Here is a 15415-nt window from a genome sequence, read left to right as displayed (position 1 = left end):
TCTCTGATAAGACATCTATATTCGGCTTTTTCTTCTGTCTCACTGAATCTTTTGCTTACTTCTTTTCCTTCAGATAGCTTACTTTTTTCTTAGCTTTCTCCTTCCTTACTTTTACCTTTAAATTACTCCTGTTATCACCTGACTCGTTCATGTCTTGTCAGTCTGCAGTTTACAAATGCAACAATTGCTCATGATTTCAAAACTATATTGCAAATAAGCTATAGGCAATATCTAAATCAAGAGCAGTGTATCTAATAAGACATATCTTTACATATTAATTTTAAAAAGTCCTTCCCTTTTTCTATTTTATTTTTGCTAACAATAACAGCCAAGAGTAAGATTTCTGTGACTTGGGGCAATTGTGTTATATGAAAATAATAACTACAATGGGGATTTTTTGCCTCATTTAAGAAAGAAGAGTTGTGATAGGAAGCACAGGAAAAGATTTTCTACTAATCTGTTTTTCTCTGTTAAATTTCTGCAGTATGGGAGTGGTTGCATGGATCCTAGTGAGGAATTTCATCTCCAGGATGCCACTCAGCCAGAAATAACTTTTATAACCGTCTAGACTGTTCTTTAGGATAGCATAATAGAAAAAACTGACTTAATCATTAGGTTCCTTTCTAGTCCATGAAATATATTTGAGACTTAATATATCTTTTAGAAGAGCACCTACAGTAAAGATCATAACTGGTGGAAAAGTCACTACCTCCCGGTTAACCTGGACTTGAGCAAAAGGTAAACCTCCTGTGGAGGCAGTCTTGACCAGAAGAACAAAGTGTGTGAAACATTTTAGTTTACAGTGAAGCTGCAAGAAGTTTCCCAAAACTAAGCAGGAATAAGTTTTCCGCTCTAAAAATTTCACAAGAGTTTTTTAAAATTTTGTGGCCTTGAACATATATGAACACATGGTAGTTATTAACTGCAAGGCATGGGTTTGATAGCTTTGATAAGAAAAGAATAAAAGAGACCAGAAAAGAGAAGAGAAGGAGGATTTCGAGGCTTATCCTTGATAACAAACCTCTACTCACCCAAAAGAATTCCCACAAGAACTCAAGGAAATTTTTAGCTTGACAGCTTAAAAAGACACTCCAAACCTCTGTCTAAAGTCTGTCTAGCACTAAAACAGTCTGGGTGCATGATTCACCTGCTACTTTAAGCCATACTTTACAGTATGATAATCAAACTTAGCAAATCACTATACCATGGCCATCAATAAAGATACACAGGTTTTAAAACCCATCAGAAATGGAGACTTTCTATGTATGTGCCTGAATATGTGCCACTTGGCCTTAAGGGCCATTTCAAGTCCTCAAGTAAGCTGATATTTAACACCTCATAAAAAAGCTGTGTACACCTGAGCAGAGGAAAAAAGTGACATTTGTTGGTTTGTATGGAGGATCAGATTACCTTTTTTAAAAGCAAGAAAGATCTTCCTCTGTGTTTAGAAGGATAAGAAGAAGAAGAAGGAAGAGTGGCATTGCAAAAATCTTTGTTTTGGGGAAGGTGTTAAGAAAAGAAATGGGTTTGTACAGCTGCAAGCAAGCATACCATTTTATAAAACTGCACAGACTTGCATTGCTTCTTGGTGAATTAAAAGATTTACAGTCCACACCTAAGAAAAATTATAGCTACTCTGCACTTACCCTCCAGGTACCTGGTGGGTTTTTGACTGTCACATGCTCAGAAAGATCTCTGCATATGCCCAGATGCATGTAATGAGTCTGCTTTCTTTAAGGCCAAACAAGAAGGCAATGAGTTGGACAGTCTGCTCTGCTTTGTTTTCCTCAAGTGAAATATGATTTTAAAACTAAATGCTGAAATGACACCGAATATTTAAAATATTTTATAGTTGGTGAGTTTTTCCACAGTGCCGGTTTGTTTTCCATTCCCCCCATGACATCTCACAAGTCTAAGTGCTCAATGACAGCCTGTAGAGGTTTCGCCATAATCCACCTTTATCCATTAACAGACACTCAATCACTAAAGTGCTTACTAGACTAAACATATTTATCCAACCAAATCACACTTTACAATGCAATGCTGCCAATCAGACCCCAGCTATTAACGAGGAACTGCTTTAAGGGGATTTTGGTGTTTGTGCTGTGAAGAGCATGCTTACCTCCAACAAACCACTAAACCAAATTAACATAGCTGTATCCTCATAAAAGAAACCAGATATCCTGTTGTGAAAATAGAAAGCTTGGTAGGACAGGGCTCTTTTGATGGCTAACAGTGTGGCAGACGAAGGCTTCAGACTACAAATCTGGTTACCACAGGCTCATTACAAAACTCTAGCATTAAGCTTTTGCTGACTTTAAAAACAAAATAAAAATTTATCATTTGGGTAACTCAGTAAGTCATCAACTTACTAAGTTACTATTATAATTGCAATAAGTGCTGTAATTGTTGGATAAGTCTCCTTAATTCTAATTGCTCCTTTGTCCAAGATCATGTTGTAAAAATGCTTGCATTAGCCAAAATAAAATCCAAGAGACACAAATGTGGTAGTAATAATAATTCTTTTTATTAGCCTGGAAAAGAGGAAGAGAACAAAGCTTTAAAAAGACTTCAAAGTTCTGACCAAGAGAAAAAAAATCTAAAATTGGAGAAACATGCGTACACTCTGCCCTTTTATTAGACTCATACAGACTAAGTGCCATCACCACAACTTAGAGCTTGACAGCATTTCTTTCCCAGGCAGCAGGAAAAGTTACACCATCCATGTTGCAGGGCTAATTTAAGTCCTCTGTCAAAAACTACATAAACCAGTCCTGTATATTCTCACTAGGAAGCCCTAATAGTTTTAGACTTATTGGTATTATACATCCTTTAAATCCCAATATTTTAAAGCTGGATTCGACATTGGCTGGGATTTGGTGTATTTTCCCTCCACTTAACCATAGCTAAAAGAAAGATTTAAAGTTTTCAACTCTGAGGTAAGTGACTCATGAAAATTCATGTTTTTAAGAAACACTTATCAGTTTAAAAATGCATATATATCCTTCCTTACTCCCAAATAGCTTTAGCTCTTTTATTGAAATATGTATTTCCAATCCTTCACTGCTTATCAAAAATAATGAGCACTTTCTTTTTTTATTAGCTTTTATAAACACTTCTGGGGAAAATTTTATGAGCAGCTAGAACAAGTTCTACTTATTGCAAAGAAGGCTTTATGCTGGAATCATATCCAAAATGAGCAAACCACAACATGAACAGATTTTCCAAAAATCACTAGAGCAAACTTCTAAGTTAGAGCTGGAAACATGTAAAGCACAAATTAGGTTGTCATGTGTAGTACACTTTTGTATGGTAGATCCATGCAGCACATTCCATCACAATATGTATCCATCTCCGCTGTTTCTGTAGCCTACATGCCTTCTGAACAGGTAAAAATAATACAAAAAGTTGCAAATTAAGGTTTTCCAATGTTTGTGAAATGCAAATATATGTTTTTATATGCAGGTTTTCAATGTGTTATTATACCACAATTATTCCCTTAGAAAGGGAAAAACATCAAAATAGTAGAAGTACATGATAAGAACAAATTACAATACAAATTAAGAACAGGAATTATTGTAGACCACAATGAGTCTCAGCATTTAGAAAATACTTGTGGTTCATAAAAAGTTTTTCATGCCTTTGCTTCCTATCCATGTTGATACATTTTATACTCTGTATTGTATATATGTGTCACAGAAAGCGATGAAAATACACACAAAAAGCTGCCAGAAGAGGTTTCTCCTGATTAACTGAGAAAGCAGCATTAATAACTGTAATGCTACCAATTCTGTTCTGTACCACCGATTTTGAAACAATTTGTTGTTCCATGAAACATGAATTTCTCAGTGTTCCACTGTTATTTTTAATTGGTGTTTTGTTTTGAAAGGTACCACATGTAGCATATTGAAACTTTTCAGCTAGCTGAAAGTGAAGAACAGTGCAAACACTGGGGCAACAAAATATTTCATTCTTTCATAACTTTGTTACTTAAGTAAAAAACACAACCACACAATTAAACTATTTTACTTGAATACTCTTGTTATGTTTAGAGGCTAGAGATGTTAATGAAATATATGCCAATTTCTTGAGCACACAGGGAAGGGAGGGAACAGCTAATCCGTTGAATTTCATGATGCAACTCATACCTGTAACGTGCACAAGTAATAAGAGAATGCTGCCCATAATTCTAAGTACCATGTCCCCAATTTTATGTACAAGGGCAGTATTATGCCTTTTCACTTGTGACGCATGAAAGTGTCAAACTTCCCATTTAGTTTCCAGTTGTGTCTTTAAATAGACATAATACATTACAACCAGATTGCCTCTATTTTCCACCACATGGCCAGTACTGCTTGATTTGTCTTCTGGAAATGAGATGATTCATTCATTAAAGTTGCTCCACTGAAAGGCTTTTCCACATGTTACCCAGTATTGATAATCTCCACAGAATTACATTTGTAGGAGGTTCAGTACATTAGAAAGTACAAAATTTGTAGCTGCCTCTGTGCATCTTTGACATAAATAATAAACATTTTCTGTAAAATACTTTAAAGTTAAACCAATTTCAGGACTCCTAAATCCTTAAAAAAAATTCTAAATTTACTAATATGTGGTGTTTATATTTACCCTGAGATGGATAACGTTATACTATATTTCAGAATTATTTTCTTCAGGTTGAAGATAGAATCTAAAAGTAATAATTAATTAGAAAATTATGTCAATAGCATGATGTGTGTCTTACAAATATAAGTCTATTTTATAGTTTCTGCTTTATTCATTTCCACAGTACAGGTGCCATCATGGAAAGTTGGCCAATAAATCTGTAGCACAAGCTCAGATGGTCCTGTTAAGTTTGTTTACTCTATGAAGTGTTTTTAGCTTATTTAATACAACTTTACAGGCTACTGAAAATCTTTGAAGTTATTACACCTATTCTTTAGGTCCTTAGAATGTTACCATCAAGACATTTTTCTGTTGGTAATTGGCCTAATATGAGAGGATAATTACAATATTAATTGTTCATTACCCAGGCCAATATAGGCAAAAAAGCAGGCAGCAGAGGCAGTATTTGATATTATGGGGGCTGCTGTAACTGATCATGGCGAGTCAGGTCCTTTGGGGTTATCAGGTCCTCCTTGGTACTATTTGTGCTGGGCCACAGCTTTCTCTGGCAGGCACATCTATGTATATCTGTGGTTTGTTCCTTATCTCTCCAAATACAGAAGGGCTCATTATCCGTAATGGAGCAGAGTATGCTTGTGATGACAACTATGGACAGGCTCAGGGCTGCCTTCTCCACAGGCTAATAAGGTCTATATATACCTACACATATGTGTCTGAATACCTATAAAAAACCTGCTAGCCCAAACTGGCAGGTCAAGAGAAGAAAGTGCTTTCTGGCCGGCCAAGTGGTCAGTCAAGACACATTCTCTTGCCTACTCCAAATGAGTTTACTTCTCTTTTCATGCTCAAGCAACCTGGTCAGAAAACTTTGCATTGTGTAACCCTGCTTCAGAGTACTTCATGGAATAGGTTACTCTCCTTTCTGGGTAAATCCATGTGGCCACCATTAGGTGTTCTCTATCTGTTAGATAAAAGTGTTTTAGAGAAAAAGTGTTTTCTTAGCAAACCATAAATACTATCTCTCTTTTATTATGTTAAATAACGAAACAAGTGTCTGGTAAACAGGTTGATATCTTTAGTCAAATGTTTTGTTAATTATTTAGCCAAAATACTCCTGCTGTTTGTCTGAAGAGAGGCTCCAGAAAGCAATATTATCATAACAGACTGATAGCATTCAATCTAATATTTGGTAGGGACGTTTCACATAAGAAACCTTCAAACTCTATTTTTCCTTTTGCTAAAATATTAAAGAAAGATGATAAACAGTTCATTATCACCTGCTCTTCTCAGTCTACAACTAAATCTAGAAGTGAATCACGTTCCCTACACAGTTTAATGGCAAATGGATCCTAAAATAAACAGTGCTTTACCTCAAGTGGATGTTACGGGCACATATAGATGGAACATACTGTTCCTCTATGCTTTAGTTTAAGCTTTATATGAAAGCACTTAAGAAGGAAAATGCACAGCAAAAGTGAAATATATGTTCCAACTAGAATGCACATAAATAGTGCCTTTTAAAATTTCATCATTCTGACTTGTCAAATTTTGACATAATATAATGCATTCAAGATTTTATAAGCCAAATAAGTCAGTGTGATACCAAAAAGGGAAGACATTTGGAAGCCACAACTGTACCTGGTTGAGCATTTTGATATTCATTGCTTTTTTTTCTCTCTATGTATACAAAAATACATAGTTCAGACAGTTCAGACATATTCTAATTCAATGATGTTAGAAAACTATTGAAAAATGTTTATTCCATTTGCATTGACACAGGAAGAGAATAAATGTTTTTTTGGCCATACAGTACGTGTTTCAGATACATTTGTTGTACTATCTGCTGTCCAAACAAAGGGCTGCTGCATTCTCACTGTTGTGACAAACCTGAGCTTCAATTTTTTACTTAGAAATTTGCTCTGTTTTAGTAGAGTCTTGAGCATTTCTTCCCTTCCTCCTGAGCCTAAATATCCACAATATACAGTTTGCCACATATATATATATAAAATATATAGATAGATTGATTGACTTATTTCTCTCAATACTTCAATTTGAGCTGATGAGAAGGTCCAGAGAGATCTGCCTAGTCGAGCCAGGCTTTGTTGGGCTCAAAAATTTTGCTAATATCTCTGTGGGAAAACACAATACATCTGTTAATTAAAAAACCCCAAAATATTTGACAAGTCCTTGCTGTTATGACTCTGTTCCTTGACTGTTTTACACAATTGCTGCAACAGTCACATGCAGGCTTCACAACATTCTGTGATGTTGACCATTGACATCACAAGCAGTTTGCATTTAGTAGCTGTTGCATTTTTATGCAGTGATGCACTGTTCTTTCTCCCCCAAATCATATCCCATAACATTAATTTTTATGTACTATTTCTTTCCTCCTTCATATTTATTGTAGAAGCTGGCAGTATTAAAAAAAATGGTCATCCCTCTTCTAGATCCTAAATCCCTGATAGACTTCCATGAAATTTTAAGTCTCATTTTTTTTCTGCTGTGAAACAAAATGAACTTATAATTTACATAGGTTTAAGTATGAACATTTCTTTACTGATGGAAGACCAAACCTTATATTTTTTTGGTTCACGTTGTTTGTTCCAAAGTAATATCTATCTGGTTGCCTGTTCCATAATCCTTTACTGAAAGGTCAAAGATTAGAACTAAGCACACTCGTCCTGTGCCCTCAAAGCAAGCAGAGCAGACAACCTCCGTTGTCTTGGTTTCCTGCTACTCAGTGTTTGTCAGACACTGATTACGAATAACACCCTGAGCAGTTATCTCTGTATGGTATGTTTCTAAATCAAATGTCATTACCAGTGAGTCACCATGAGTAAGAGAAATAAGATTACCTTTTAAAATAAGTTCACAGTAATCCTTTTCTTAAATGTCACAGCTAACAACTCATTATTTTGCATGACATGCAACTTTGAAGTAAAACCCATTTGTGAATGTACAGTGACTTGGTATTTCCATGATGAAGAAAGGAGTGGATTGCTTTTTCCATAGACCTTTATTCTGTACGTTGTGGAGCTCAGATCTCTTTGCCATGCAGACCTAAGTTCATGAGTATTGGTATAAATACACTACCATTTCTTTCATATATTTCTCTTATTTTTTCACTTTCAAAACACTTGATAGATGGTGAGGAAACAAGTCAGACCATTAAAAATTTGAAACTTTAAAATAAAATAACGAGCAAAGAATTTTCCAGTGGGTGGGGTAATAAAAATGAAAGGCACGTCTCCCAGGAGTCACAAACATGGAAGATTATACCAGAGGAAACAGCCAAGATTGGATAAGCTGGCTGAACAGAGAGAAACAACACCAGAGACACAGGCTAAGTGGTTCCACAAAAGAGTATGGAAAGAGAATTTTGAATTGGTGATAACGTTATCTAAGTTTCTTTAATTGACTGATGTTATGATGAATGTAAAAGAAAAAAAAACAAGGAATCCAATAGAACCCCTAATATTTAAATAAGAGTTTTGAGGTGAAGGCTCAGAGACATAGAGATTCCCTTAGAGTGGTACAGTTTGGGCAAGATCTGAATCTGTTTCCAGAAATGGTGGTATAGCCTCTATAATAATAGAGACTAAAAACTCTGTGCTCATGAAAATCCTGTAGACTTATTACTCCATTTAGGTGATTTGTTATGTGCAATAATTTGTGTTGTTGCTGTGTCTGCCATAGTTTTGCAGACCTCAGTGACAGATGCATGCTGGCATCCAAGCCCAGGTCCAACTGCAAGCTCAGAGGTGCTGTTAGTTCCCATGTTTCATACTCAGGGTGAGCAAAGCATCCTTTCAGCACCAGGGGAGCTCTGGGGCACAGCCGTGCTCCCTGGCAGGATTCTGCTCTGCTCCAACACTGAGGGTCCCTGCCTGGAAAGTCTTACCCAACTTGTGAACCCTATGTTCCTTATCTTGGAAAAAAGCATATTTAAAAGGGATTAGAAATCCTTCTCGGCTATTTTCACCACACCAATATGCTGTAGGGGGAAGCCGATTTTGTTCCCTGTAGTGCAAAACTGTACACACAGATTTGTGAAATGGATGTGGGTCTGGAACTGGGAAAGTCCTTCAGTCTAATCCCACCTATAGACAAGCTTTATCATATTTTTTGCTTAGATAGCTCTCTGAAAAAGATTACTTGAAATGGACAAACATTTTTTCTGTTTTTTCCAGACAGCCTCAGGAAGTTTTCTGTGAAAATCTGAACTGTCAAGTGGAAATATCTCCAGGAAAAGCAAATCCTCTGACCAACTTTAGGCTTCCTTCACCACCACAAAGTGATCCCAAAGTGGGCTTTGGTTTTTGTGGGTTTTTTTTGTTTTGTTTTTTTTTTTTGTCTTTTTTTTTTGTTTTGTTTTGTTTTCTGTTTGTGTTGGGTGTTTTAGTATTTTTAAATCCTCAGGATGCAAAGTCCTTGAACACTTTTCCAATTTTTGAAGATATGCATGTCTAAAAATTTTACTTTAGAAGTAACAAATTCAGTGGACAATCCATGAAGGATCATCAAGTCCAACTCCTGGCCCTGTGCAGATACCCCAAGAATCACACCATGACTATGGGGCAAGAAGTTCCAGAAAGAGTTAAATGTCATTGTTGGAAGTAATGATTTTTGCATTATTTACGAAACTAAACTACTTTTCACTTTCAGATCAGTCTTAAAACCCTTGTCCCACCACTTGTTTCAGTCATGCCCAACGACCATTGAATGTAGGAAGTGCTCTACTGGGTTAGGCTGGTGGTCCACCCATCATTTTATTCTGCCTCAAAGAGTAGCATTATGGGGTATTTAAGAAGAGATTGCAAGGCTGACTGTTTCATGGAATTCTTTTAACTTGTGCTTCTCCAGCATTCATGACTGATGCATTTGGGATATTAGAGGGAACATCGTTCCCAGTCACTTTGGAATCCATTTATGGACCTTTTTATTTCTAATACATTTGCTGAACATCTACTGCTTTCCTTCACAACATCCTTGGACAATAGGCTCTAAAATTTCCTGGCCTGCTGAGACAATAATCAGTTTTTTTGCCTGTTTTAAGCCAAGTTTATACTATTTCATGGACGTTGCTGATTCTTATCTGGAATGACCAGCTGAATAACAGTTCTCTGCTTAGCTCACAATACATAAATGACTTTGTGGACCCAAATCATATTCCCCTTCAGGCTTTTTTCCTCTAAACTCTAGATTGCTAGCTATTGATATTCTTGCCTCCAAGGGTCCCATCTTCTTAGCCTTTCTTTTGTTACTCTTCTCCCTAATACTTTTAATTACAATGTGCTTTTTCTCAAGTTATAAATATCATAAACAAACTCAGAACTGGCACTAATGGATTCTTTCTCACGACTTTGTGAATGGTTGGGATTTGAGCTGTAGATATCAGTGACTGCAGAAGACCTGCTCTTTCCCCATCAGGGTCTCAGCAGTGGGACAGCAGGTGGGTGCACAGCAAATGTGAATTCTCTGCACTTCATGCAAAAAAAGCTTCTCCAGAACAAAGTTTCCATGAGAAAGTTCTTCTCCTTATTTATAAGAAAGTGATTTGACTAATTCTCCTTCCCTTCGTATGTTTGAAGAGTATACACTCTCAATCAGATAATTAAGTTTAGTTAAAAGTATTTTAAGGTAGCAAAACAACTCTGTTACTTGTTGTTGCACTGACACAATTAAGATCAGGCCCAATTATTTCAAACATTAAACAAATGCAAAACACCTTCAGAGCTGGGAAGCCTGTACTATCAATGGTGTCTTCAAAAATTATAGCTAAATATTTCCTATTATATTAGTTCAGCATTTTAGTGAAGTCATTCAATGGGAAAGTCTACACACAATATTTCCTTTTAGGAAGCTAGCAGATTCTGTTTCCAATTCAAATGAGCAGGTTTCCAGGCTATACAGCACTGGCTCCAACCACCTCTGTACAGACTGTCTGTGCTTTATCTTTTTGTGATTTATTGTGTGACACTGAGCAACAGTGGACATTGAGACCCCAGTAGCACAAACCATTCCTCAGGGTCATGTCTCTACATTCACACAGAGATTCAGAGCATAAAACTGTCCTTTCAAAAGGAGCTTTTTGTAGATGTGAGCTCAAGTCAACCCAAAAGTCAGATGGGAGCTTGTAATGCAGTATTAAGAGATGTTCAGGGAGCAAGAAATTTGAGAGAAATTACTCATATCCAATATGTTTCACCTTTTCTCAAAATCTGGGACTTCTGTTATTCCCCAGTGTGTAGCGTCTCAAAGTAGCAAGGGTTCAATTTTTCCTTTAATATGTATTATCCCTTTTAATTAAGAACTAATGCTCATCTATTTTCTCTACTGAAAGACTATTAAAGTTCTTCTGTTGCAGCAGATTTATTCCTGATCTAAGCATCTCTCAACTTCCTTTCTCAGCCAGAAACCTGTAAACTGCATCTTCCAAAGAGGAAGAAAATATTGTCTTAATCCAGATTTAGAGAATTTATGCTGATTAAGCCACAATGAAGTCCTACTGGAGATAAGATTGTTGCAGGCTCAATCATGTCAGCTAGTCAAGTAAAAAGCTAAGATTTTGATGTCTAAATCTAATAGTATGAAACTAAATGCAGTTTGTTCAGATGCCTTAAATAAGGTAGGCTTTCTGAGGAAAACAAAGTTTTAACTTGCTCATTAAAGAGATCTGTTGAAAAAGTCAGTAAAATAAATTTCAGATGATTCTATTACTTAGAATATTAAAATGCCTTTTCCTCATGATTCTGCACTCTAGAGAAATTAATTTTGTAAGAAAATCTTGAATTTTGCAAGAAAATCTTGAATTTTGCATGTCCCTTTTTTATTAATATAAGAACTAGGAATGCAGTTTCCACAAGCAATGAAGACTTATTTAAACTTAGGTGGTATTTATTTTTTTTTTAAATTTTTTTCCATACTCTTTTTTTAAACAGTAGAAGTCTTCCTGTACACTGCGATAAAGAGGAAACAGAACCCAGGATATTTGCAAATCAGTAAATCCAATGTTAAAACGTTCTTTCAATAAGAATTTTCTTATTGATTGAAAGAGAAGTATTTTGCTACAGCATACTTGAGGTGAAAGAATTGACATTAATCCCTAGTGACTTTTGAAAGTTATTTGCTTTCCTTGTTGATGCTCTGCCTGAATCCTGCCCTAACGTAGGGAGGGAAGTGTGGAAGCTCAGCTGCCTGTCACAGCATGGCCACAGCCTGTCTCTGAGGGCTTTCTCATGCCCTGCCCTGAACTAGCCAGCAGACTGCTAAAGCTGAAGATGCCAGAGCCACCTGTACTTCATACTAGAGCAGCTGCTAGGGAAAGTGAAAATAAAAGGGGGCTTAATATATGTTTATAAATGCAACAAAGCAAAATGTGAGGAGATCAGAATGTTATGGAATTAAATTTCCCTACAGAACATGACAATAAAAAGGTAGTTGTCCTGGATGAAAATCTTTATTTACTTGATGCATCCAGACAATGTGAATCCTCTTTCCACTACCCGGCCAATTGGCTGACATAAGTATTGCTTAGAATAGCTCTCAGGGAACATTAGAGAACAGGGCCTTTCTTTTATGTTATTTATTATCTATGTTGGCTGATCTTCAAAATTTTCATCATCTTCGTAGTGATTGTGTTTCCTTCCAGTGTCTTTCGCCATCCTTGGGGACTCTTAAACATTTATGTCTGCACTCAACAGGAGAAATTGAAGACTTTGTACGTGACTTCAAGCTAAATCCGAGGGTAATGTATTATTAGGGAAATCATGACGTTCTGGCAGATCTGCCAATTTTATTTGCAAGGAGAACTATGGAAAAATTCTATTTTCTGCGGTCAAGAGGCAGATGTGTACAGTAGCATAATAAAGTGTAAGGCAAGTATTTAACAAATCATATAATTGTTTGCACTTCTGGCTTCTGTAGATTGCAATTGGCATATCAGCATTTGGACCCTTGAATTAAAGGGGAGACTGGTAGCCTTATCTCAAAGATACCACACTTGTTTTGCCTCTAGCATTCTAAAATTTCAAAAGAGAAATGATAAGGGTAAACCAGAATTATCAGAGAAACCTGATTTTTAGTACGTAGGTACTCAACACTTTTTTGAGACTATCGGACTGCTTTGAGGGCAAGGATTTGGGTTATCCATTAGTCATGTTTCTAAAAATATTTGGCATCACGAATTATCTTACCTATGAGCAGCTCTGAGGTGGCAGATCAGCCTTTGCATTTTTTTTTTCCAGAAATGGCTTTAAGAATAGGTAGTTAACTTGGAGCTGTTACCAGTCTATTAAGAAATACAATATGGGATTTGTCACCAGTGAAAGATGATTATTAAGCAACTATGATATATTTTCCATCGTGCTTATTCATTTATGAAACACATTTTAATCATCACAGTTGAACTCCAGCTTGCAATTTCTTGTGTTACATGACTGAATTTAGCGTTCCATTGAAGTACTAAGTGACAAAAAGTTGTCATTGTCTTTCAATCAGACCTTTTACAGCCAACCCAATAGTGTTACTGATTCCCTTAGATCATCTATTGACACTAGCTACTACAAACAATGAGTTCGAAAATACAGTTTATTTTTAGCTGATAACAAGTGTCTGAAAGCTTCACAGTAATTATTAAATTAATTCAAATGATTTAATTTTATTGCAAATTAATCTTAAATAACTAAAAAAATAAGTATTTGTGCATTGGCTACCCTCTGTGGTCTAGTGAGAGTTTTGCTAACAGACTGCACTGATTTCAGATGAGTCCAGGACAGTCTGAGCTGTGGGGTCACAGCCATCTACCTTATTTTTTCTGCTGTTGTGAGTCATAAATGCCTTCAATCATTTAATCCCTGATGCAGTGCTAGGTTCAGATAGAATCATCCTATTCACTTCAGTGGGATCACATTATGATTTGGAAGTTAAAGAAAAAGGTTCCCTGTTTCCTTTGATAAATCATAATATAAGTGAAAAAAAAAAAATTTTAGTTTCGTATGAAACAGGAAATACAGGAGATTGACTACAATTTTATTTTTTTCTACTTTTTTTGGGAAACATTTCTGTCACAGAAAAGGCATGATTTTCCCTATAATCTATTTGCAACGTAGCAAGGATGTTGTGTGCCAGACTTCTCTGGAGTCTAAATAACATTTTAAAAGGAGCCCAAGTGTTTCAGGAGTTCAAGAATCATGAAAAGTTAAAAAAACACTTCTAAATTTGTGCATAAACTCATTAGTGCTTTTACAATGTATTTAATGTAGCAAAGAAACAATACTATGCACTAAAAAAAATCTGTGCACTGATGTGATCACTGTAAAGGGCAAAACTTTAATATCTCAGGATCAGATATTTTTAAAATCTTGTAAATCTGAATATGTGGCTGTTTATGAAATAAAGAAAATTGTTTCAATAGGCCAGATTTTCAGGTAATCAATTTGTATCTCTCACAGAAAGCACTTTTTCAGGGTCCTTTAAAGTATCTCCTACTTTTGTCCTTTAACACCTTTGAAATATAAAATTTATTTAAAGGCAGTCATGAAGAAGTAGAATGACCATTCAATGAATATTTTTATTACTTTATCTTTACCGGAAATTCTTTAAAATTTATTTTTTCAGATTTTGCACTATTTTTCTCTTTACCACTTCTTCATCTCCATTTTCAGAAGGCTACATCACTTGAATATTTTTCCAAAAACTTTCAGTTCATATTTGGACTGCTTGGGAAAGACAGTGCTTTGAAGAATTTATATTGGTTTTATTATTTCATTATTTTAATTTCAAATATGACCTCTGATTAGAAGAATTATTATGCAAGTTCTTCTCCCTTTTACCTGTCAACAAAACATTGTTAATTTGTTGTGAGGTCAGTGTCCTCCACCACCAGCTCTTGAGAATCTTTCTGAGGAGTGCATTGGTAGTTTTGCAGTCTTAATTATTCTACTTTCATGGCTCATCTTTGTCATTAAGTACTGTGCAAATATTTACTTATAATTTTTTGTCATATCCAGAAAATAATTTAAAAATGGTTGTCTCAAAATAGCATTTAGAGAAGAAAAAAATCTCAAATAAGCTGCTATATCTCTTGTCTATTCCAGCTTTACACTGGGTCCACACTGTAGAAGCAAGGTTCTAGTTTTATACAGACTTCTCTTGCTACAGACACAGCACAAATCAGAACAATAAACTGTTTGTGTTTTACGATAAGATAAAGACCTTTTCCTGAGGTTTTGTTTTGGGGTAAAAATGTTTTGTGGCACTGATAACTCAGGGTGAGCCATTTTGCTATTTTCCTTCATCTGAACCCGGCTGTAGTGAATTATTTAGACTTACTCGAGAACCTAGTTAACTCTCAGCTTCCTTGAAATAAGAAACTTGTGCTGGCACTTGTATCAGTTTCACCAGCCAAATGTAGGGAAGCAGGAGTTTTCCTGCTTTTAGCCTGTGAACCACCTTTTTACAAGCCAATCGCTATTTGACATGGAGAACAGGGAGAAAGTTGGTGAGATTATTTTCAGACCTATTAATCCTGAGTACTTATAGTGATCTACACTGGTTCTGTGCTCACCACAGATCAAGAGCACAACTTATTGTACTCTTTTCCTTCTGCATAAAATACATTTCTTCTCCTCTGATGCCCATTCACCTAGAGTGTAAAGAGCAAATATCTCTCTGTATGTAGAAGTGCTTCCCTGGGTAGGATGCTTTCTAAAAAGATTTGGGTACTGCTGTCGAATACCAATGCATAAAGTCTGGAAACTCTAACTTTGTGATGGTTAAAAGTAAT

This window comes from Sturnus vulgaris, chromosome 4 (assembly GCF_052056855.1).
Source record: "Sturnus vulgaris isolate bStuVul1 chromosome 4, bStuVul1.hap1, whole genome shotgun sequence".
Lineage (NCBI taxonomy): Eukaryota > Metazoa > Chordata > Aves > Passeriformes > Sturnidae > Sturnus > Sturnus vulgaris.
This window is presented reverse-complemented; position numbering follows the sequence as displayed.